Below are 26,593 nucleotides of genomic sequence, written 5' to 3'. Positions count from 1 at the left end.
TAGAGTTGTTTATAGAACCTGTAAACTTAGATATGATCCATGTTAACTTATTAATTTGAAATATTCAAGACAGTATCAGTGTGACTATGTTATCAGATCTTTGAATCTCTATCGGTACTAACATTGATTTTTGTTTATGATTTAAAACAACAACACTAAAATATCAAAATAATATCTACAAAGGATTCAAAATGTTATGTCTAAAGTCTCCGTTACATTCCTCGTTTCCATTCTCAATTCTATGTCTTAGTGCTCATATTCACTAATAATATGATTTAACAGAAAGTTATCATGTTTTACAACTATAAGAGATCATAGTCAGATGGCTATTGACAGACTGATATATGAGCAATGGTAATAAAGTAAATGTAACCCAATCAGCAGACTGCACCTAACACTATAAAAATTAAAGAACTCAAAGGTTGTTAATCTTTTACTATATCCAACTGAGAAACCAATATGCGCGCGAAAACATAAAATTGACCATAGAAACATGAAAAGCGGTTACATATAAAAATAATAAGATGTTATATGAATGCCAATGAGAACTTTCCACCAGAGGCCAATTAACGTAGAGGTAAGCAACGACATGTTATCATATGGCCTTTAACAATGAGCAAAACCTGAACCAGATAGCAAGCTACATGTATAAAAGTCCCCAACAAAACTAACGACCTGATTTATGTACAAAACAAGACGAAACACAACTATGATATACAGCAACAAATGGCAACCACTGAATTACAGGCTTCTGACTATGGACAGACACACACAGAGAGTGTGTCGCGATTAAACATGTTTGCGGGCGCCCAACAACCCCCTTCCCCCTCGAACCGGGAACAGTGATGTAACAGCACAACATAAAAACTCACTATTAAAAAGGCTTGACTCATGAGATCCAAACAAAACACACAGGACTTAAGAAACAAAGTACGGGCCTTTCGGTCATAAAAATTTCAAGTACGATTATCGTACTCAGACTCAGAAATTCAACCAATCAAACTACTATTTTTTGGTGTTTCGAGCACAAATTATATACTCTGAGTTCTGAGTGTATTTCTATGACCGAGAGTTGCTGAAAGATAGTTCAAAGCCAATAACAACTAATGAACAAATCATGTACTTAAATATCAATCAGTACACATCCAATAGAATTAGTATAAAGACGTCATACACAGTCAGAGAAAACTTGATATTGTGCAATGCCAAGAAATATGTTTCGACAGAATGTAGGACCGTTAATATTCACAGTCGTATAGCAATAACTTATCTTTATGCTTTATTTTATTGATTAAAAAATCGATGTAGGTACCAATAAAACAATATCATCGCTATTTTGTGTATTTTTCCTTTGGTCTATTTTGTGATAATTTTCATATCATGCTACTCGCTTGAGATAGCAAATCATCGTCAGAAACTAAGGGCGCAGGTTGCGTTGTCAATGTAAACAACAACTACATCATAGGCATAATATAGCGATAAACAAATTATCAATAGTCTTTCAAACTCGAGGATGTTTCTCGGCCACACCTCATCTCAAGACTATTGCCCTTCGATGAGATTGATGCTGAGAAATATCTCAATATTAATCATAAAAACTGACCTTCGTCATGTCTATGTGAAGCCTTTTAAAAAACTATTAAATTCAAATTTGAACCATGGACAAGAGATTAAAGATCTTTTCTAAAAGTAAAAACTATTGAGTGCATAACGAATAAAGTGTCTCGGTAATAAAAACATTCCTTCGCCTTCGTTGGTTTAAAATGTGTAGTACAGTAAGATATTTTATAACTATCGCAATTTTGCGTATTCTTCCTTTGGTCTTTTTTTACTTGAGATAGAAAATTATCGTCAGAAACCAAGGGCGCACGTGACGTTGTCAATGTAAACATCAACGACGTCATAGGCAAAATAGCTATAAACATATTACCAATGGTCTTTCAAACTCTAGGATGTTTCTCGGCCACATCTCATCTCAGGGCTGTCGCCTTCCGATAAAATTGTAGATGAGAAACACCGTCTCGTTTGAAAAACCATCGATAATCTTTAATTACGGAAAAAAACTGCTATGCTTATCATGCTAGTACCGGAGCACTGTCTTCTTATCGGAAAATTATGCGGTTATCTGTGCAATCAAATATTGTCCAATTCTGAAAACATTTTTGAGAATGTTTATTTATCTCATATCAACCGTCAGTGGGTATAATGTATGTCCTCGTTACAATAAAAATGATATCACATAGAAGTAGTTATAGACTTGACTTACATGTTCCACACATAACGGCGAGAAAAAAAAGCAAATGATGTGACTGGATTTCATTTTTCCTTTTTAACAAACTCAAAGAGATATAATGTGCATACCATGCACGTCTTGCTCCCCCTCTGTCGCAAAGGAATATATACAACATTAACTAGGCATCAATTATTTATTAAAACATATTATGTAAGACATATGTCACACGTTTCAAGAAGCTATTTGATTTTTGAAGAATAAGCATATTAAGTTAACGGTAGAGAGGTAACACCTATAATGGTATCAAAATAATCGTTTTGCACCTGAACGGTTTCTGTACTTTTAGACGCTCTTTGTCTTAGTTCTTGACTACTTGACTATTTACGAATTTGGATTTGTACCCTTTATCGGGTGAAAAATAGGGATGTTAGGTATAACTTTTCATTATGCATCACTCTGATTCCTTTGGCGGGTTTGATTGAACTAGGCTTTTATGTGTCTTTAGTTTATTATTCGCTTACATATATGGATAATTGGCACTAATTGAGCCTCTTTTTCTAAACTGTTATCAATAACATCTATTTTCGGTCTCTCTTCGACTTACGTAAATGAGTTTTGATTCTTCCTTTTTGGTATCTTTCGTCTTTTTCCTGTCTTAACTTCATAAAGACACAATAAACACCATTTAAACAAATAGTAGATGACGTACTATGCATGTAACCTAAATGCACAAGTAGGAGAAAAATAAGCGGCGTTATTGTCAAAAGAATAAATGAATGATACAAGGATCATTTCATGACACACTACACTACAAAAACAAATTGAGCAACACAACTATCCTTCTAGATATAGTATCCACAAGCAGATAAGTTTATAAATTGTTGCTATACCATGGCATATTATCTGAAGAAACTTATTGATAAAGGTCATAATTATATTGGTCAATTATTTTCTTTGATAATTTCAAGGTAATTTAAAGTATAAATACCCACTTGCTTGGTTTTCAAATATTCAGCTTTAAGCGTTCCTGATGAAGGTAATTCAGAAGAGCGCTTTGGACGCATGTAATTTAAAACGGGTTGTTTTTATTTTTTGTAAACGACTTTTAGTTTGAAACGGTCATTTGATCTGCACAACTCATAAGGGACTGAACAATAAATTTTAAAAGCTATTTTTAGTTTTTCAATCTTTTTTCAGAATTCATCTACTGCTGTTAATTCATCACTTTTCAGAAAATTCGATTGTAGTCAAATAAGATCAGTTCAGTCTATGTTCAAAATGTTTAGTAGTTATATTTTACCTGTAAAGATCAACTATATAGTTACTGAATTATATGAAAAAGTACTGAACAGTACTGAATTAACCGCAGTATTTGAAAATTTAGTGAAAGACTGAACATGACTTAATAATTCATTGTTTGGACTTTCTATACGATAAGGGTTTTATTTATTGTTGAATACCGTATGGCGACTTGTAGTTATTTACGGCCTTCTCTTTCTTATTGGCAATTCTTATTTGATATTAACAATATTATATTTTTTTCTTTTTTGAATTTTTAAGTACATACAGTATATGTTAAATCTAGCTTATTTCTAGCCATGTTAGAAGACGGATGTTTAAAGAAACATTGCAAAGCGGTTTTCAAGTCTAATAAATGCACCGTAAATACAATCGAATATAATTGTTAGATTAATGTATATAAATTTCCACGTTATTTTGCGTCATTAAGAAGCAATCTTAGAAACTAATACATGATGTGTCGTAACCGAATAATACAATTCTAAATCAATTCACCGATTTTAACATATGGTTGAAGAAAATCAAATATCTGACAAAATAGTACATAAAGTTACATTTACATCGGTTTAATGTGAGTAAAGAGGGCTTTCAAAATTGTTAAGTGTTCGATTTCGTAAAGCAAATATATTTTTTTTTTTCAAATAACGGTATTTCGTCTATTATTGTCTTGTCATTTTGCTGGGTGAAACACAAATGTTTTCTTCATGACTATTTACTAGATCGTAAACGCTGGATATTTTTTTTAAACAAAGCTTTACAACAATCAAACATACAACTTCATGTTTATGTGGTAACTTAGCAAATGATTTCGTTAAATATTTGCAGATGACTCAATGAACTACCATGATGAACACGTGTATGAATGGTAAGGTATAAACTTTTCCTATTCAGTTATATCATTTAAAGAATAGTTAGAAAATACATTGCTTTATGACAGAACATGAGGACGAGATTGTGACACAGATACGTTTTCTGAACTGATTTGATTAGACTTGGAATACCTTTGTTATATACAGAATTAATTGTGGTAACCTTATGATTAAATCTAACTTAATTAAAAAATTAAGTCTGATGCTCAATACACGGCTGGATATTTTGTAATGCGTGGGTCTCTCAACTGTAAACGGAAATTACAAGTTAAAGAAGGAGACGGAATCCCTACCATTATCTCACGGTAGTGTAATATGTACTAAACTTTATAAAAATAAAAAATATAGATTATATTATTTACCTGTTAACATTAACATCATACTGAATTGTCAAAACAGCTCCTGAACAGTACTAAATTGACTCCATTTTTTCTCATAATATATTGTGGTTTTTTTCCGTTGGCTATTCGTTATATCATTGATGACTTTCAAAGGTTATGGCGATGTACATTTTGTCCATGGGACAAGGCTCGTTTATTATTATTGAAATTGAATAACTCGAGTTGATATCAAGCGATATCCCATTCTCACACGTTATGAAGCCTATAAATATATAACAGGTTAACTAAGTATTGTGCAACGGCACAGTATTGCACAATAGCACTTATATATGTAAATCAAGGCGAAATAAAGCATAGAACACTACAGATTGAGTTGAACTGATGCATCAATCATTGTTTAACACCCAGTGGCTTATTAAATGCTTGTTCAAGTTTGTGAACTGATTTATACGGAGACGATGGATGCCAAATGTAAAAGCGCTATCTAATTATCTAAGTAAATGAAAACCAAAAACAGTGAAAACAATATATAATTTAGTCACTAAGTACTTTTATCATGTAGTCCAAAGTAAAGGAATGGAGCATTCCATGACTTCAATAATTACCCGTTGTAAGAAGGCACATGACAGATGCACTATCCATTAATGGAAGTTTTGGAAATTCACAGCTTTCCTTTATTGGACTGGATTTCAGACAATTTAATATAATGATTACAAACCAGTTATATAAAATGTATAGGCCTAAGTCTATCAAATAAGGTTATAAATGATTTGCGACGATGCAAATACTAAACTTTAGAATTTAAAAAAATATCTTTAACCAATGAATTCAAAATACCAATATCTATTCAATTTCACAAATATGAATTGAATAAGCATCATGTAAGTCATTAAATAAAGAAATATGAAATTTATAGTTTTAAACAAGGGAAATAACAATGACATAATAATCCTGTTTGCCAAATACAATTTTGGTTTCTTTAAGGGGAGGAGGTTAAGGCAATATTATTTCAAGCCATTTTTTTTTTAATTTTTAGTAAATGCCTATTGTTGTGTAATGCTTGGATTAATTTATTAAATACTTTTTATCATGAAGCCAGATATGCACATTCTGAAACTGATTATACTACTAAGGGAGACAACTACATATGCACTTTCATATTCTGTCAACGTGCATCACTATGCATTATATATAAATTATGCGACAAAGAGGAATGATTTTTTTCAATACAATGACTGTACCTATTATAACAAATAAATGCTAATAACAGAATTAATGGTGGAAATAAGCAAAGGTTTACGGTCCGTTTAGGATAACTGTATGTGACTCGTGATAATAGGTTGTGATTGCATTGCGCATTTCAGCTTCCTGTAAAATATAGAGTTATCGTCCTTTAAAACCTAACGGCAGGTAGAAAGGCTAAAAGTTCTATTTATACAATTGATATTGCATCATCTTTGGTACTTTCAAATTGAAGGTCTTAATGAGCTCTACTCAAAAATGAAAAGTCTAAACCCCTTTTTCATCCCAGTGGGAAGGGTGGGGTCATTTAGTGCAAAAAATTCAAACTTCTCGGATGGTTAGGTTATCGCATATCAAATGAAAGTCTATAAAACATACATTTCAAATATCAAATTGACGTCCCCAAAAAATGGGTTGGGTGGGGTCATTGAGTGCAGAAAATAAATTGTCTTCTAAGGTAAGGTTGTTGTATATCAAATGAAAGGTCAGAATGTGTACATTTCAAATATCAAATTCCTGTCCTCCAAAAATGAGGTGGATGGAGTTATTAAGTGCAAAAATCAAACTTTCTAGAACATGGCGTTGTCGCATATCATATGAAAGATCATCAAGTCTACATTACATATTTCACACTTCCGATATCAAAAATTTAGGCGGATGGGGTCATTGAGTGTAAAAAGTGAAAATTTTCAGAAGGTATGCTTGTCGTATATCAAATGAAAGGTCTTAAAGAGTACATCACAAAAACATCACTTTTACAGGAAAGACCTTTCAATTGTTTTACAAACAATTGAGATACTAGTTTGTTTTTTTTTCTTCCAGCATTTTTTTGACATGGCCTCCCCCTGTTTCTATTGGAGTTATCAAGACCAAATATGGACCATCGATAGACCTCATCATGAAGTATTACCATATGAGGCTGTGTAGGATTTCATCATCCCCTTTAGAAGTTATCTCCCTTTTATTGGTTTGTTTCGACATGGCCCCCTCGTTGTTTTTAAAGATATCATGACCTTATTTAAACAATAGGTAGATCTCATTATTATGTATTACCACATGAGGCTGCGTAGGATTTCATCATCCCCTTTGAGAGTTATATCCGCTTGAAGCAATTTCTTGTATTTGCATTTTTCTTAAAAAGTATTATAGATAGAATCACATTAAAAATTGCAGCATCTACAAGAACAGATGGCAATGTTAATAAACATAAACAATAAGTTTGTTATCATCCCTTATAAGGAGTTATTTCCCTTTAAAAATTATACACATTTTTTGAAAAATTATATTTCGAGAACCGGAAGTCGTAGAGACTTGGGACCTCTATCAATAATCTTAATTCATGTGACCTTTAAGTTGCACCCAAGGTCAAAGGTCACTGAGTGCAAAAAAAAATTACGCTGCAATTTCAAGCTAACATATTAAGAAAACGATAAGAGTTTGCTGCATACATACTGTGTATAAAATGTTCCTCTAGACGAGCTTTACATTTAATACATTAAACTCAAAACTGTCCGACCGTCTGTTCAAAAGTTTCGACGAGATGATTCTTAAAAGTACAATATTGTGTGTATATCTTTTTAAAGGTAACAGATATCAACCTACTATAAATTGCAAAAGTGATCCGTATTTTAAGACCTTCAATTTGAGGTCAATGTCAGGTCATGATGAATTTTTACCTTGACCTTCAAAGTGTATAATGACCTTGACCTTGTGATATTTGAAAGGTCAAGTGGTCCTGAGTTGAATGGTGGTAGTCCCATGTCTCTACGACTTCCGGTTCTCAAGTTTGGTATTACATCATATATTTGATGATTCATTGTGACCTTCTTGAACTTTGGAATTGTCCAATTTTTTTTGTACAATGTTGTCTTTCAACTGCAGATTATTTATCATTTAACAGATTTGAGATATCTATTGTTGTTATAGAGATAATGCAGTTTGAAATTTTGCGAGCGGAGCATGTATTTCTGAATCAACAACAGTTTCCAACTGAAATTTTCAGAACTTGAAGAGTTTAACATGGTTATATGTTTGACTAATTACCAAAAACTTTCAATGAAAAACGCAAAAAAAAAATCAATTTGAAATTTTCATCTTTTACATTGACTTTGTAAGTTTCGTAAGTTCTATTTATATAATTGATATTGCATCATTTTTGGCACTTTGCCAAATGCGGTCATTATGAATACCAAATTGAACGTCTAAATGTGCTCTACTCAAAAATGAAAATTTTAAACCCCTTTTTCATCCCAGTGGGAAGGGTGGGGGTCATTTTGTGCTAAAAATTCAAACTTCCCAGATGGTTAGGTTGTCGCATATCAAATGAAAGTCTATAAAGCGTACATTTCAAAAATCAAATTGATGTCTCCCAATAATGGGTTGGGTGGGGTCATTGAGTGCAAAAAAAAATGTCTCATAAGGTAAGGTTGTTTTATATTAAATGAAAGGTCAAAATGTGTACATTTCAAAAACAAAATTCTTCTCCTCCAAAAATGAGCTAGATGGGGTTATTAAGTGCAAAAATCAAACTTTCTAGAAGATGGTGTTGTCGCATAGCAAATGAAAGGTCATCAAGTCTACATAACAAATACTTACGATCTAGAAAATTAAGTGGATAGGGTCATTAAGTGCAAAAAGTGAAAAGTTTCAGAAGCTATGCTTGTCGCATTTTAAATGAAAGGTCGTAAAGAGTGCATTACAAATATCAGACTTTAACTGGAAAGACCTTTCAATTGTTTTACAAACAATTGAGATACAAGTTGATATGGTTATTATTGTAAATCAACTGCTTACAAAACTTAAATTTTTTCGAAATATTTAGGACTTTCTACCCTTTCAAGAAAAGATTACCATGGCTGTGTTTAGCAAGACCTTTCGGAATTTTGGGTCCTCTGTGCTCTTCGACTTCGTGCTTTTGTTGTGAACGGAGTGCGCGTCTGGATTCCAGGGTTTGGTCCTCGTACCTGTGAGGAGTTTATTAATAATACATAATACACAGATACATACCAATTATCAGGTTGTGTTTGTGTATTTTGCATGATAGAAACAAGTGTTTTCTTTATTGACTTGTCAACGTCGGTTCATTAATTATGACGTCAGTGATATGTCTGGGTGAAAGTTATCAGGGCCGGGTTAACGTATTTGACGTCACAAAGCCGTGATATGCAATTTTATTAACAGCTGAGCAGAGTGATACAGACAGCGGGACGGCCGATAAGCAATTTTATTAAGAGTAAAGCAGACTGGTACAGACAGTGGTACGACCGATAAATAGTGAAATCATTTCTTAAAATACTGCGAAACATTTCAATTTGATTTATTAAGTGGTATTGCCATAAAGAGCGTTTTAAATGTAATATGTATTAGGTTTTGGATGAATTTTCAAGTATTGCGACTTCCAGCATCACTGAATAAACATTAATGCACGAAAAAGGTTAAACCGTATACAATATAAGTTATAGTTACCACATTAATTACTCAAAACAATGAGTTTTGATTAATTTGAAATATACGACCATCTACACTATAAGAACAATATACTAAGTGATGGATATTAGACTGATCAATCTATGTTCATTTTACATTATATTTTATTGGTTTTGTTACTACAAGTTATCTCTTTACCATGTTTACGTCTCTTTTGTAAAAAAATAACATGAAATATATCAGTCACTTGTGATACAATAAAAGTATCTGTGTATCAAACAAATATTTCAAATAAAATAATCTTCTACACAATGAAAGGTAAGATAGTCAATTTTTGTATAATTTTGAAAGGCGAAAATTAGTTATTTCCAAATTAAGTATAATTTAGTAGGACATCAAATGTGTTAACCGAATTTCGAGATTTAAACGTCGCCTTCAGTTACCAACGGAATTTAATGTGTGAATTCTTTTCATCTAATATTAACTGCAGTTCGAAAACTTTATGGTTTTAAAGAAAAAAATCTAAAGAAATAGAAATTAATGTTTCTGATTTTTTGTTTTTGAAAAGAAAATCGTCCATTTTTATTTCGCAAATTTAAAGTAAATCGCAGACTGGGAACTGACGTTTTAGAAAGATTTTCAAGGGCCAAAGCTAGTTATTTCAAAATTAAGTATAATTTAGAAGAAAATATGTAAGGTTTGTCGATTTACCAACGGAATTTAATGTGTCAAATCCTGATATCAACTTACAACTCTTACAACTGCAGTCCAAAAGCTTTAAATTAGAAGAGAATAAAAAAACAATCAGAAAAAATGTTTTGGGTAATATGTTTAACAAAAAACGGCGTCCTTAATAGTTTCGAAATGTCAATCGCTGGTTGGCAAAGAAAGAAAGACTACCAGGGGAACAGTCGCAACTCTTAATCGAATATCATAATGGGAAAGGTAAAATCGTATCGTTTAACGTTTGTCAAAAAGTTTAATTCTCAGCCAACTTCATTGTCATTTTCTAGATGTAAGTCAAGATATGATGCAGGCTTTACTGCATTCAGTATCTTTTATTTCAAATTCAATATGATAGGTGCCATCAGCATAGTCTTAAAACCAGGAATGATTTACTGATGACATTATATAGTAGAACCTAAATTTAAAGAATTTAACTATAAAATAAGAATAAAAGGTTAATAATGGCTCCTTTTTATTCTTGCAAAGCTCTTGTATGGAATGTACCTCAGGTCGCCACGTAAAAGGGACACAGTTGGTTCCCTTAGGACTAATGATTGTCTACGGGGAAATACATCTCCAAAATTGAATGTAAATATACGCGCTCGGTCGGAATTAGGACGCTATTTCCATGTATCATATATATTTTGTCAACGCCTTCACCTGTGTTAATATATCAACTTCGAAGCATTGAATTTTAATTGATCATATTCAAAACGGAACAAACTGTTGAAAGAATTCTATATATATCGTAAACAAAAACGGTGTATACAACTATATTGATATGATATAAAATCGATATAGTGATGAAGTTAAGAATTATTCCAAAATCAAACGTTACGAAATCTAATAACTAATACTGGTAAACTGTTAATCATAAAACAATGAATTCCTTAATCATGTATTTTTAAGATTATAGTTTGAAAAAGACAGATATATCGTTTGCTAGCACAGAGTTTAAATGGCGGGTTAAACAGAACATTAAACAAAGTTGAGCTTTCCCTTAACAATGAAGATTGTCTACGGGAAAACACATCTTCAAAATGGAGTGTACATTTACGCGCTTGGTCGGAATTTGGACGTTAATACCTATGCTCCGTAGTGGAAGATTTTTTTGTGATAATATGAATGAAATATTTGCCTTTGGACGTTAAGCAAACTCAGACGCTTTATAGCTTTTAATCGATTTTACCACTGACATTATTTGACTGATTTCTTTTTCGTAAATAAGCTTTCCGACGTTTGTCGAAGCGAACCATTCGTACTAACTGTTTTATCTTTATTACTTTTTTCATGTATCATGTATGTTTTGTCAACCCCTATACCTGTGTTAATATGTCTACTTTTGCATTACCAGTGCAACGGTTTCCACATGGGGAGCAGGATCTGACTACACCCTAAATCACACAGGGTTTTGGTAGGGTTGCTAAGACATTAACTGTCTATAAAGAATTGTCGGTTCTTTTGTTTGTATTTACGGCGTTTTTCATTTTTCCTTTTTTTTTATTGTTTTCTCTTTGACTTTAGTGACTTTTGCTTCTTTACCAGGAAATTAGTAAAACAAAATAAATAGTTTAAATATCAAGTCTATACGCATAAACACCTTTACACATTCAGAAATGTGTTTCGTCTATATTTTGTATACTACGATATAGCATAGTGTTAGACTTGATTAATGTCTTAGAAATTTTTTAGAATACTAATTTTAACTAGTACTCGTTTGAAGTTTTATTTTGTAGTTTTTATGACAAATCTTTGATGTTACCAACAAGTAATTGTAGAAAAATAAAAACAACACGTTATAAATTTCATGCGTCCGAATTGTGTATTACGCAATGTGAGTTGTTTTTTTGTCAATACAAGCATGAAAACATTTTAAGTGTGTTCATCCGTCTTAAAATGAAGTTCACTGGTTATTTACTGACATGTAATTGTTGTAAAAACTGTTTATTTACATGATTTATGAACACCGAAAACAGATCATTAGAATGTTTTCACATGTTTCGTCCTATTTGGTTTTATTATGTGATATTGTGTATAAAAACATAATTTTATAACAGAAAAACTGTCCTTTGAAACATTGAATTTTAATAAAGAAGCTGTCCAGCTAAGAATCATGCAAGGAGTGATACATCTACAGTGTAGGATATGTATCTGCTATACTTAAATTGATTCAACTTGAGGCAGAATTTATATGAATGACAATCAGCACACAAAAATTCAAGATGTTGCTATGGAAACAGCTCTACCTAGCAACAAGGTGTTAAATGGTCTTAAAAACTTTAAATTTGTATTGTTTTTCAAATAAAATTAATACAGTAATGATAAACTGTTTAGAAAAATATACTAATTGTTACAATCTACAATGTTCAACTTAAATAGGAAACATTTGAAAAGACGGATGAAAGCAAGGCAACTTGGTTACCATGGCAAGCAAATTATCAAATATTTTCATGTTGGAAAAAAATAAAATATTTGACGTTTTCAAACTTGATTATCTCCCTAGAACAGGGTATTAGAATTATTTTGTTTAATCATACTATTGCAGTTGACTCTTGTGTAAAACATATCAAAAATAAAAATATGTAGCCTGGTAAATTTTCTTTTTAAATGTTGATCATGTCTTAACGTCTTTTACAATATTTATGCACTCTTTTCTCAATAATAATATAAATAAGCTTCCTGTACACAACCTTATTCACTTTTTAGTACTAGTCTAATGTGAATAATGCTTTTTTACAATTTTCAAAGATAGTCTATTGAAATTTGAAGCAAAGGCATAGATAGTTTTTATGAAAATGAAGATTTTAAGGTAAATTTGATCCGTTTTTGATCAGCTTGTTTAAAAAACAATCCATCTTGAGATTTATGAAGACACATGATTAAGTAGAATGTTACTTAATTGTGCAAATCTATTCAACAGTGTACATTTTTTAAAAGGTGGTTCGAAAAACGAGCATGTGTTTACCACGTAAGAAACGATTGCCTATATTTTAATTCATCAGTACGCCGACGTGTCAGAGAGCACCCTTTTTGCATTATAAAAGGGAACGATAAATAATTCATACAAGTGGGAGGTTAAGCTAGCTAAATAACCAGGTTTAACTTACCATTGAATAATGTCTGTACCAAGTCAGAAATCAGGGGCAGATCCTACATTTTCTTAAAAAGGTGGGGGGGGTACGCAATTACAGAAAATGGAATATATACCGCCAAGCTAAGTGAATGCTAACACATCTTCTTTTTATATTTTGTGCTAAAAAATTATATCGTTTCCAATCAATGGGGCATACACCATCTACGCAATTGGTTACAAATACCTTTAAAATAAGACATACAACATGTACAATGTTGAATATAATGTACATGAAAGTAAAGAACATTATTACATATCAGTTAAGATAAAATATTCATTTTTGTTAAAAGATCAGGATTATTCTTGATCTTTAATCAGTAAAAACAATAGGTTGTTATTACATGTACATACAAATTGATAAAATTTTATCACATTTAGGAAGGTGGTTCTCTGTTTTTAGTCATGTAAATCATGTAAATGGTCATAGAAAATCTAATAAAATTTTGTAAAGCAGTTCTATATCATTCCCAAACTGTCAGAGACATTATCATGACAATACACCATCACTTTATGTAAATAATATTCGGAAGGGGTATAAAAACTTTTTAAATTAGCCAGAAAATTTCTATTTTTACACCCATTAAAGATTGCTTCAATGTTGTTGCCTCAGTGGGTGTGTAGCAGTATAGGTTATAAATTTCTGATATAGGCAATTGCATGTTCATGTACATTATTCAGAATATCGGGCCTTTAACAGAATAAACAAATCACTTTATTGAAAATATTTTTAAATGGGGAAAAAGGGCGGTTGAGGTACATTTGTAGTTATTTTATTTGGGGTTTTTTTCTGGAGGGAGTACATTTGTTGCTATACATGTGGGTGTCAGAAGGGGTAAAACAGATATGTGTAAGGTACTAACTTTATGAAAAAATGATTTTAAAATGTGTTTAACAAGTGAAATACAAAACAGAATTGATCAGTGAATAATGTACATGTTCAAATTTATGTTTACTGATTTTTTTATTTGATGGTGCCAAAGGGACTTCACCGTCCAAGAAAAGAAAATTAACAAAAGGGAACGAAAAAATGTCCCTTTGTCGTAAATTTTAGTGTAGAGTTCGCCTGTAAAACTGAAATGAATAAATATAGGAAAGGACAGTTATAACCGTTTATAATTGATTTTTTTAAAGTAAGTCCCTTTGGGTATATTTGGCAGTATATTTAGAAAATTCTTGATTATTTAGCGAGAAAATGTCATCAAGATAACAGTAAGTGCAAGTTGAATTTATCAATTAAATGCAATTTAGACGGGTCTTTAGTCATTTTAGTCACATTTTGTAAATTCATCTTTCGTTGTGCGTGATTGTCTACTCCCCCAACTTTTAAAGAGGTACTTGTTTTGTAAACATGTATTGGCAATAACAGTGAGCATCGAATCGACTTCATTTACAAAAACATAGTCTCTTGGATTTTTAAAGATAAATCATAGAAAATAGGGGGGAGGGAGTGGTGGTGTAAAAGTAATACGTACACTGTTATATTATTACAATGGACTCCTGATGGGTGTTTATATCATTTGATTACATTTTCTCAATATAAATCTATCCTTCACAGGAGAATAATGAATTTACATTCAATTAAAACATGTATATTAAATTAAGTATTACCATTACTTACATGTACATGTACCATTACTCCATGGTCCATCTTGATCTTCCTGTTTTGCTGACTGGTAACTTCTCTAATCGCTCTCCCTATTCAACTAGGTAGAGGGTGAATACACTGTTTTCCCTGTTTTTCTGATGGAAAGGGCACACAGCCAAAAGAACGTTTAGTAGTGAAAAAAGCCACACATGGCCTAACGACGACATACAAAAACGTCCTCACAAGTTATGCCATGCTTGCTCATTGTTAAATTTCCCTTTGTCATGTTGGTACTATAGACATTTCTAATTCAGTTTTCGTAAATGATTTACAATGTGTATGTGTTGCAGTCTTATTGTCTGACTGGCTGGTCTTCTGGGGATATCGCTGATAAAGTCCTGATAAATTGAAAACTACTAGTACAACGAATAGATTTCTCCTTGAGAAATCAACATGTCACTGGAAAAGTTATGAAAAGACTTGCCTTTGTCTAAATCAATTCAAAAATATCTTCACATCATGAACAGGCATGGGGCGAATTACATTGCAATGTAATGCATTACATTACAATTACTTTGACAAAACCATGCATTAAATTACAATTACAATTACATGCATTTATCAAAGTAATGCATTAAATTACAATTACTTTTGCAAAGTAATGCATTGAATTACACATTACATTTGTATTAAAATTTTATTATCAAGTGAAAAGAAAAATCAAGAATTTTGAAAAACAACATGAAATAATAAAAGATTCTAGCATATCCTTGGCTTTAGTATGAATAAGTTTAGACGAGATATGTTTTCTGCTTGGAATGTTAAATTTTGGGTCAAGTTTTTAACAACGTTCTTTAAGTTTTGGCTATCAATTGTAGCAAACAGAAGTAAATCACCAGCAATATACTGAATTAATGCATCTGTAGCCTCCTTTTGCTTAGGATCATCCCAATGATATTTCGGACTACCTGACTGTTTCACAAAACTTATCAAAGTTGGTTGCTCTTCTATCTTTGATTTTAAAGTTTCAATATATTATGCATCTCTGTGTTTCTCTTAAAAGAAGTGACAGAGATGAATTTTAAGCTTCATTTTAACTTAATCTTGACTTTTCTTTTATACATACATAAATTTAAATATACATTTGTTTTTTGTTTTTTTAATTTCAATCAAAATATTTACTGAGAAATTCTTTCCTAATTATAAAATATACACAGAACTTAATTTATGACCAAATGTTGTTGATTGTAAAACAAACCAATTAGTGTTTTATGACAATGTTCAATTATCTGTTATTTAATTATGACAAGGTACTCTCTGATCTTTTGACAACAATGGGACACTTTTACAGTAATGCTTTTCAAATATCAATCTTTGTATGCAGGAAAATATATGAAATAAAAAACTAAGTAAGAGAATGATAATCCCATTTTTTATGATTAAGTACAAGTGGGTAAAGTGTGGAGAATAAATAGAAAATGAATATTCAAATGATAATTTTTTAGTTAATCAAGAAATCTTATATTCTGTTTTTGTTAAATAATCTGTTAAAAGATATATATATATAGTATCAGAAAAATGTAATGCCATGTAATGCAATGTAATGCATGAAATTACACAACTTTTTGCTAAAGTAATGCATTAAATTACAATTACATGTAATGCTAAAATTGCTGAATTACACATTACATGCAATTACTTTGAAAAATGTAATGCATTACCATGCATTACAATTACAAATTTGCATTACCCCATGCCTGATCATGAACAGTATCTTCTCATAAGGATTATGAACGCCCGTTACGGTAAAACGACACAAAAATGTGTAATATCAAATGAAACACACCAGCCTAAAACTCTTTTCAAACAAAAAGTGAGTAAATGTAAACATTGCAGTTCAGGGGTAAATGAAGTGTAATATAGTTTGTATACTATTTATTCCTTTTTGTTGAATATGAACCACTAGTCTGTATTGTCATAAAAAGGACTAAAATGGTTCAAAAATGCTTTAATTCCATTTAGATAATGACCTTGAATATATTTTAGTCACATGGCAACTGTTTTTATGTGTGAGGGAGTTATATTTCATAGAAAGAGTTATCTTTCATAGAAAGAGTTATCTTTCATAGAAAGAGTTATCTTTCATAGAAAGAGTTATCTTTCATAGAAAGAGTTATCTTTCTTAGATCATGTTTACTCTAAAATAAAACCAAATTTACTCGAAACCAGTATAAGGCTACATATTTCATTTTCTCATATGTGTTAAAGAAAATTATTCTCTTTAGTTTGGATTTAACAATTTTCCTTAAAACATCCGGCCTTTGTAGAAAATAGTGAAATTTCTATACTAGAATAAGTGGGGAAAGTTCATATTTTCAAAACATTCAATATAGTACCAAGACAAATATACTGTGTTGAATGGTTTAATATTACAAAGTCAGTACTAATTTCACAAGACCTTTCAATACAAAAAGTATAGTAAATTTCTGTGATACACTGTGTATTATTATCTCATCATTTTGCATGTTTCTTAGCCAGACTGCTACTTAATCATATTCAAAAAAGAACAAACTGTTGAAAGAACTAAATTTCTGAATTCCATAGTCGTAAACAAAAACGGTGAATAAAACTGTAATGAATTTACATAAAATCGATTTGAAAGGGGCATTAGCTGTCAAATTCAAGTTCACCGATTTCATTCAAAATCTCATATGTGATTTATAACCTACTAAAACGTATATCCAACTTACAAAAAGTCTAGACGCCATCTTATTAACCAACGAGGTGACCTCCGAAGACTGTCAACGGTCATATAACCCGATATAAACATAAATATAGATATAAATAAATAGCGAACACGTACAGTTGGATTTTTCTAGGCCTGTTTGATTTCATGTTATAGATTAAACAAATATGTTAATCATCGTTTTTACCTGTATAAGAATGAGTTTTTGTGGATCGAATCAGTCAATCAAATGATTTATCCTTGTTTCATTTTCAATGTTGACATTCTTATCCTTTTAAAAGCTGAACATGCGTAACCTATCTCTAGCTAAGGAGTTGAATAAAAGGTCACATGAATACGGATTCTATGAGGTCGAATTATTAACTTGCAAGTGAAAAATTCATCAGCGATATTTCTTAGCTTATTTTGACAAAATTGAACCAAACTGGCTGCAAAAAGCGAATTATTATTTCAATATTTCACTTTCATTAATGATTGAACCAAAAAAAAATCAAATCTTATTTTTTTTTTTTCATATCTCGTAGCTAATGTCCCTTTAATGATAAAGTTAAGAATTATTCCATAATTAAACCTTATGAAATATAAATACAATAACTGGCAAACTGTTAATCATAACACATTGAAATCCGTAATCGTGTACAATCAGGATCAGAGACAGGACAGATATATCGTTTGCTAGCACACAATTAAAAGGGCGGGTTAAACAAAACATTAAACAAAACTGAGCTTTGCCTTATGATTAACGCTGAAAATTTAATTCTTGGTTGGTAGATTTATCTAATTTATGAAAGATAAATTTACTAACAAGATATATAAATTTTAAATCATTCCAGTACCGACGCACCGGCTACAGGGTGGATTGGACACTCGGAGAACGACATTATTCAAGTAGCGGTGCTAACTTTAGAAAAAAACACGATAAAATAAGCACATACGCATCTTACTGTCATCGAAACGTGTTACTCAAACCATTTATATTAGTCACATTGGAGACTTAAAAGCATTAAACCAAAAGAGCTTATATATAAATGTTAATTGATAAGAAAAAAATCCTCCAAGTCACCGTTGACTAATTGAGCTGTAGTTTTAGTGCAATTACATACCTTGAATAATTGAGTGATTGGTGTTTAACGCCACTTTAAGCCCCATTACCTATTTCGTGGTGGTCATTTTTTATGGGTAGAGGAAGCCGTAGTGACCGTAGAGAACGACCGACCTTCTGTAGGAAAACTGACAATCCTAGTCAATTAAGATTGGAGTCGATTGCACCTGCCACGTGCAGGGTTCGCACTCACAACCTCAGTGTTGAAAATGCAGAAATACACCCTTTTGTCATGCCACTAGAGGATCGTGGCTACTAACGTTGCTAGAATGAACATCACGGAGAGCAGCGGATTCAACCTAGTGAGTAGGATAAAACTAAAATTTATAACAAGTTGTTTTCTTTAAAAAAGAAATGCAATCGTGAACCTACATGCCGGTTTGGTATATAAGATGAGATAATTGTTAAATAAAGATGTATGATTTTACTTCATTTTTTATATAAGATGTAGACACACTGCTGTTCAATAATGGGTATAATTTTCTCAAAGAAATTATTCCTCTCTCTCCCATTCCTCTCTTTTACAATAGATAAGATTAAAACGTGCCAAATAGGAGACAACCACTGTATGTTCCATTTTGAGGTGCTGATTTGGGAATATGAGGTAGCTTCCTGGATAAAGTCGACATGTAAATGTGAAAACAGTCTTTTTGTGAAGAAAACAAATGAATCATGATTATTTGTTTTTGTAGCTAGTTTGAAAATAGTTCAAAACCCTAAGCTATATTCTTATTTGTTAATTCCTAACTAAAACCGTTTTGGAAAACCAATTACACTGGTTTATATGGTTTGGTCATTGGCTATCATATTCAAGATATGCTTGATCTCAATTTATTTATACACAAGGCAACACACTCCAATCAGGTTTTTACAGTAGAAATAGTTTGAAACCTCAGCTTTATACTTAAATCAGTTTGTTCAAACAAATCTCACTTTTTCATTTCATAACTTGGCCTTTTCTGAATTAGCCAAAATATAATGAAGATGTTTATCTCTTGTTGTTATACGATTGTGTGACAGACAGAAGGAAGCAGGAATAACTGTGCCAATTTAATATAGCTCATGTCCAGTACGCTATTTAAAAATCCGGTTTTTGCGATCGCAATTCCGTTGAATACGGAAATTGATTTTGAGAAAAAAAACATTTGTTTCTTAGTTGTGCTATTTTTTGCGTATGAATACAAACTTTAAGAAATCGTCCTATTGTGTTACCAAAAACGTTCCAGGCCTCTGTCAACTAGACCCTTTAAATTCGCTTATGAATAGAGATTGCCTCAACTCCTTGAAAACACATTGACGGAATTCCCAGAAGAATCTTGCACTGATTCTTCTTTATGTGGGACATGACGTTGTCCACCCGCTATTTCAACTTTAAGTCTGATTGTGTGTGTGTTGTGGAGGGGGTCACCTATCACAAAGAATATCACTCAGTGTGTCTGTAAATTGTTTCATGTCTATAGTATTATTTTAAGGACTCAAACGCATATTTATTTATGAACTGTTTCAATATGACAAATAATTTCTGCTTTTAACGCACCTAAAAGGCGCCTTTAAATTTCATCGTAATTTCCAGTGTTAACTTGCATTTTTAAATAAGATTTAGTATGCTTTCTTTATTTAAAAAGGGAGATGTTGCATGAAGCCAAAGAGACAACTCTCCACCAGGGACTAAATGACGTAGAAGTTTACAACTCAATACATGTCACCGTACGGCCTTCAAAAATTAGCAAAATCCGCAAAGTAAGCTATAAAAGGCTTCGAAATGACAAATGTAAAACAAATCATACGAGAAAACTAACTGCCTGATGCCATTGAGTTGTCTTATTATTGCTTTCGTTTCCTTGTCTTTATTTTGATAAAAAAGTAAAACCTTAATTACTATAAGTAGAAATTCATTACTAGTATCTTAACTCTGACTGTATCTATCATCACTCAGTCTCTATAAAACTAGACATTCGTTATTTTATCTCTGACCATGTATTAGAATTTCATCACTGCTATTACATATGCATAATATCTGACATCACAGACTTCACGCCCAAACATTTTATTATTCTTTCAGAATCGTCATCATACCTCTAAAAATATGTTTATAACTTTAAAAATATAATGTTTCGTTGTTGCATCTTATATCTGTATTTTAAACATCTCAACGATTCTAAGGTTCAGTTTGCTTTTCTATATTTTTTTTCCTATTTATTTTAATTTGTATTTTGATAAAGATAAAGGATATCCAACATTTTACTAGTTCAAGTAATGGACTTCTAATAATTATTCCACTTTTGCTATTTCAATCAATATAGGAACAATTTAAGAAACTCCTTGTTGGTTTGTATCTTTCCTGGACGTAGAATTTTAATTGCTGCTTAATGGACTGCTCTTTTTCAATCACGCTAAAATGGCTTAGTTTAAAAATCTTAAAAACGCCCTATCCATTAACGGTCACTTAATCGCCAATGTGAACACACATTTATTTCAGAAAACTGAACGTACGCCGCGACTCTAATTTAGTTAACTACTTTTGTAGGATATCAATCAGCCTCGATTAACACTTATCTCTATAGCAACTGTAGAACGCCAATACATATTCATTAGATAAATTAATTACCTATTACGCAGGTGGCCATAGAAAAGAACAGATGTATTCCGAAAAAAAAACAGTAATCACTTCCGGTATTTCGAAAGACTACAAAAACTATCAATAGGGTTCATGCAAAAATTAGTAAACTTACTTCCGTGTCTATGACACATACCACTAGGTATGGTCAAAACAAAACAAAAGCATATTATTCAGTTGCAGACAACTGTACTAGTAAGAACATCTCATGTTGTGTATATTTTGGTACTATCGCTATTTGACCTTATATACTTTGATGTTTGTTATATCAATGAAGATGATGTATGTATAACGTAAAAAAACATAAACTTGAAGATTCTCATATCGGTTGAAACTAAATTCATAAAAAATGTAAAATTTGTTATCATGGTTATTGCTTAAAACGTTTGATATGTTAGAATTTCTAACGTTGGACAGTTGGAATACTCCAGCATGTGCTTTCCCCAGCTGCTTGACGTCTCTTCAGCAAAATCTGCCAATATTGTCTGAGTTTGTAATTTTTTCAAGATTTACTGTTCTTGAGAACTGATATTTTCTTTTACCGATAAAGGTTTAATATTTGCGCTTTTGGCAATACTTTTTGCCGAAAGTGCAAATGGAACTAGAGTCCTGACGAGACCTTATAAGAGGATACAAATGTGTCAAGATGGCAATGTTCCAGATCAAGTTTTTCCAGATCAAGATCGAATCGCATGTAAACCTGGACCTGGGCCTGGCAAAAATGTTAAGTGCAAAATCTTCCGTAAGTATTTGATTTAGACGAATACTTCATTATGCATTAACGATTTCAACTTTGAAACTTAAATGTAGAATAAATTGTAAAAAAAAATCTGCAAATGTATAATCAAACTATTATTGAAATAAAGAGTAAATGAAAGAAAACACTTTGTTCACCAGTCTATTAACTCCATATCCTTATTTTTTCAAAGTAATGATAGTGATGATTAATACATAAGACTTCCTGGTTTCTAAATTTTAAGATTATATAATAAATATTTTTTTAATATTTAAGAATCAGCGATTAATCCTGAAACACACAAATTGTTCAAACGTTACCTGTATATAATGAAAAAATATTTGGTTTTAATTTTAGGTCAATATATAGATTCCTGATTTTTAACATTTTTTTTATTTTTGCGGCTCAAAAAGATATGTGTTATATTTGACGTTTTATTTTGGTAGATTCCACGGTGAGCAATTTTTTTCAGTGTCCTAAAGATGGTTACTATAGTGGCTGGTTCCACCTAGGTTTGAAACGAATGATAAAATGTTGTAGAGAGCCAGGTAAATATATAATATTCTTAATAAGGATGTACTTAGTTGAAATTAAAAAAATCTAAAATTTAAAATTGATACTATAAGTCAAAAGAGCATTAGTTAAGGAACAAAATAAGCTAAAAATATATTTTCGAGATATTTAATTTTTTTTAAATGGCGGGAAAAGGCTGACTCAGACTTTTACCTTATATTTGCATTGGTATTATTTGGGTCTCAAATCGAAAGAAAAGAAATCTAGAATCTGCTTAAATTTTGGTAAATGACCTTTTATGAGCTATTGAAGTTTTATATGAAAAGAAAAATGGGTATTATGGGGCAAAATATTTTACCCTGTATAGTAGGAAAAAAACCAAGGAGTTCGAACATCTGACAAAAACTCCTTAACCTGACCTAAGTACATCCTTAACAAACATGCATAAATCAAATTAATTTATTTCATTCCTTCACGTATTCTAATGACATGGCAATGATTCTATTTACTTAATGTTCAGTAAAACAAGATTATTTGCAGATGGATATGTTGTTGCAATGTTATCGTACATGTTCATTGTTTTGTAAAATAATATTTTCTACACTCGCTACACATATACTGAGAACATTCAAGCTACCATCGTTGACAAGACACTAGTGTTCAACAAACTAATGATTTTTATAGCACTATATGACACCAAATGTTGAAAACTGGTTCTAGAAATCTGGTGATATTTTGAATATTTGGTCTTTAAAATTATCAGGATATGTCTACCATTAATTTCCAAGTACTTCAAACTTAATCAAATAAGATCTGAAACGCGATTTACGGGTTTGCAAGCATTATATTGCGTATAAATTAAATGATCTTGGAACCACATTATAAAGGCGAACATGTCAAGCCTCCAAAACCATTTACATATTTGTATATCTATATATAAATTAAAGATGCCCGAACCTTTTTCCTGTGTTATTTGAAGAGTTATATTTTCATTCATAGTCTAACAACTGGAAGGAAACACAAAGATAATCATGAAGCTACCAATTATACAAAAATATTTAATAATTCAGTCAGGATGACGAAAGCATGAATTGGTATTGTATTTTGTATAGACGGGAACGGGATGAAATGCTATCAAGCATTTAGGCACATGTATTACGCGAGTGGTTAAGGTTTTTCTTCCGTGCTTGAAATTTACATTACATGTGTTTTTGCAAAATTGTATTGTCATACTACTAGGGGGTGTTAACGACATCGACTACCAATGAGGGTCTCGTACGGTCGGCTATAAATTTTCATGAAATATCATAGAAGTTGTGTTTCACACGTCAAGGAAAGAAAGTCGAATGCTTGATATAAAACTGCAACCAATTGGACTGACGTCAATAGACTGAATACACAAAATAAGAAAATCACATGGTCTAAATGTTAATTATTTTATTTGACAAGATTTTGTACGACACAACCATTTACCAGCAGGCTATAATGCAGTCTCGAGGTCAATTTCTAATATCAAACAAACAGTCAAAACTTTTTTTGTTTCATTGGAATGAACAAAAGATTCCGAACATATATTACAAACTGCAGAATAAGTCAAAATGTTTTATTTTTTCATTTTGCTGTGTGTATTGGAAGCACTTTTATGATTAATCAATCCCAAGGAACGTTAAAGCTGAGTTCCAAGAGTTTAAAGAACCAAATGTGTATAAAGGTAGCATTACCAAAAGGAATGAAAACAGCTAAAGTTACATGTACCATGTAATCATGTAGTGAAAGTCAAGTATCGTATCGATGTTTATGTTTAAACATTTTAGTTCTTTAATTAAATTGAACTTTTACTAAAATATCTTTAGGAATACAGTACTCCCTAAAAGATTGCAGACTTGCTTATAATGACAAACTTCCACAAGGACGGATTTTTAGAGTAGATAAAGGGAAGTTCATGACCACATCTTGGTCTCCTGATGGCGGGTTTGTATTAACGTAGTCACAATCGTTCGGGCCTTTAAAATATCCTATATATCTGTTAGGGACAAGAATGATAACTCTAGTTTTACAAAACTATGTGTATATATAATAAATAATTCAAGGCTTTCATCAGTTCCTTATGTTCTCTAAATATATATTACATGTATAAACGGTATGTTCTAAGCGTAAGGAGAGTAGTAAAATATAACCACATTATGTAGCTCAAGTTTAAACCTGGAATATAATTTGACATTATTTTACTTCAGGGGTGGCAACCCATACACAGCTATACTAAGCTGACCCTAACAAAGGAAAGGATTACCTTAGCTGTATTTGGCAATAACTTTTCGGGTCCTCAATGCTCTTCAACTTCGTACTTTATTTGGCCTTTTTAACATTTTTTTTTATTTGAACGTCACTGGTGAGTCTTTTGTGGACGAATCCTGGCATCTATGATGAGTTTATTCTTAACCTTAACCTTAACCATACACATACCTAAAACTTTCACTAGCTCTAATCCTAAACGCAAATTGAACCAGGAGTCCGATGGTTGGTTCTCGCCCGTCTATTTTGGCATTCTCCTTGTAAATGATTAAAAAGATCTAGAATCCAACTTGCAGAAGTAAATATTAATCGACTACTGAAGATATATAAGCCATTGTTACTGAAAGTTCATTACATAAAAAAAAGAAAATAGTATAGAGGCTTCATTAATGTTACCTATCGTTTCAAAATGAACACAAAAAAGATAGAGCCGATAAACGTACGTCCGAAATCGTAGAATAAGAATACAATAATAAATGAAAACAACACGTTAAATAATTTCATGCGTCCGAAGCTCTTTCTGGATTTACCTTCATCAGGAACGCTCAAAGCCGAATATTTGAAAGCCTAGGATGTATATGAACCGAAATAGTTGTAGAGCTATATGACAAACAAATACCTTAAAAAAAATAGTCAAATCTATCAACGGTCAACTTTGCCTGAGGGGGTTGAAACCTTAGTTTCTTTATAATTTCAAAATTTATAAACGGGCAATTTTAAAAAGGTTTGTTATAAATCATGTCAGTACCGAAGTACTGACTACTAAGCTGGTGATACTCTCGGGGACTGGTAGTCCACCAGCAGAGGTATCGACCCAGTGCTGTAAAAAATGAAAACAACACGTTAGATAATTTCATCCGTCCAAAGAGCTTTTCTGGATTTACCTTCATCAGAAAGGATGATTTGTAGGATCTTTTCAAAACACTGAAAGTGAACTGAATCAAATTACCTAAATGGCTTTAAATTTACGCACAAGTGAATTTTGGGGGACAGATAACTGTCGCATAAGCAGTAATACTTCACGTTTAAAATCAATTGTCTATATGAGATCAAGATTTGTCTTTTCAGGGTTACATGGTTTAGCTATCAGTGCGCATATAACACAAGTCCTCCAATCAGCTATAAGAACGTTTTCAAACCACCTGGTAACTGGTAAATGTGTCAGCTTGAAAAATAAATGTAAAAGATATCGTATAACTTAATGAATGCTGACTTTGTTATAACTTAATATATATAGGACGATGTTAGAAAAAAGAATAACTCTCTTATTTTTTTATTTTTTTTTTTGTAACGACCTTTCCATATTAATCATGGAAAAAAAAGAGATCATTGCAGTGTTGACAGAACTCTTCTGAGATATAAAGAGTGCAAATGTTTCTACACAGTTGAATTGGTAAAGATCCATATGTTTAAATTTGTATAATATTAGATTTCATATTCATAGATGTTTAACATAATAATAATAATAATACTTTATTTCCAAAAGCAATACACCTTTTAGGCATATTACAACATTTACATCATTCGTAAGATATTTTGTAAAATAACCTCATCAACGTAAAGTTTTCACAATGAAAATCGAAATGTGTAAATGTATTTTTTAATGATATTAGCTCTGAATATTTATCATTCTTTAAAGTGAAACTGTTCGGTGTGCTGATATTAAGAATAGTTTAAACAAATTCCTTTAAAGTTTTGTAAAAAGAAAGTTTCGAAATATGTAGCAAGTGATT

General features: G+C 31.5%; 1 long non-coding RNA gene across 4 annotated transcripts in view; it reads left to right on the top strand.

Annotated features, from left to right (window-relative positions):
• Window positions 1-26,050, top strand: part of LOC127729567 (uncharacterized) — a 65,230-nt gene extending 39,180 nt beyond the window's left edge. For 2 of the 4 annotated variants that reach the window (XR_007994711.1, XR_007994710.1), the window contains exons 2-6: window positions 4,358-4,397; window positions 21,870-22,061; window positions 22,502-22,603; window positions 24,422-24,539; window positions 25,929-26,050. This is a non-coding gene — a long non-coding RNA (uncharacterized LOC127729567). Of the gene's footprint in view, window positions 1-4,338; window positions 4,398-9,687; window positions 9,729-21,869; window positions 22,062-22,501; window positions 22,604-24,421; window positions 24,540-25,928 lie in introns of those variants that run through there. The other 2 variants (XR_007994708.1, XR_007994709.1) reach the window with 2 other exon arrangements.
• Window positions 26,051-26,593: the final 543 nt, after the last annotated feature.

The sequence above is a fragment of the Mytilus californianus genome, unplaced genomic scaffold, assembly GCF_021869535.1.
Source record: "Mytilus californianus isolate M0D057914Y unplaced genomic scaffold, xbMytCali1.0.p SCAF_2, whole genome shotgun sequence".
NCBI classification, from domain to species: domain Eukaryota; kingdom Metazoa; phylum Mollusca; class Bivalvia; order Mytilida; family Mytilidae; genus Mytilus; species Mytilus californianus.
The sequence above is the reverse complement of the archived record's forward strand: the minus strand, read 5'-3'. Positions and strand labels throughout refer to the sequence as shown.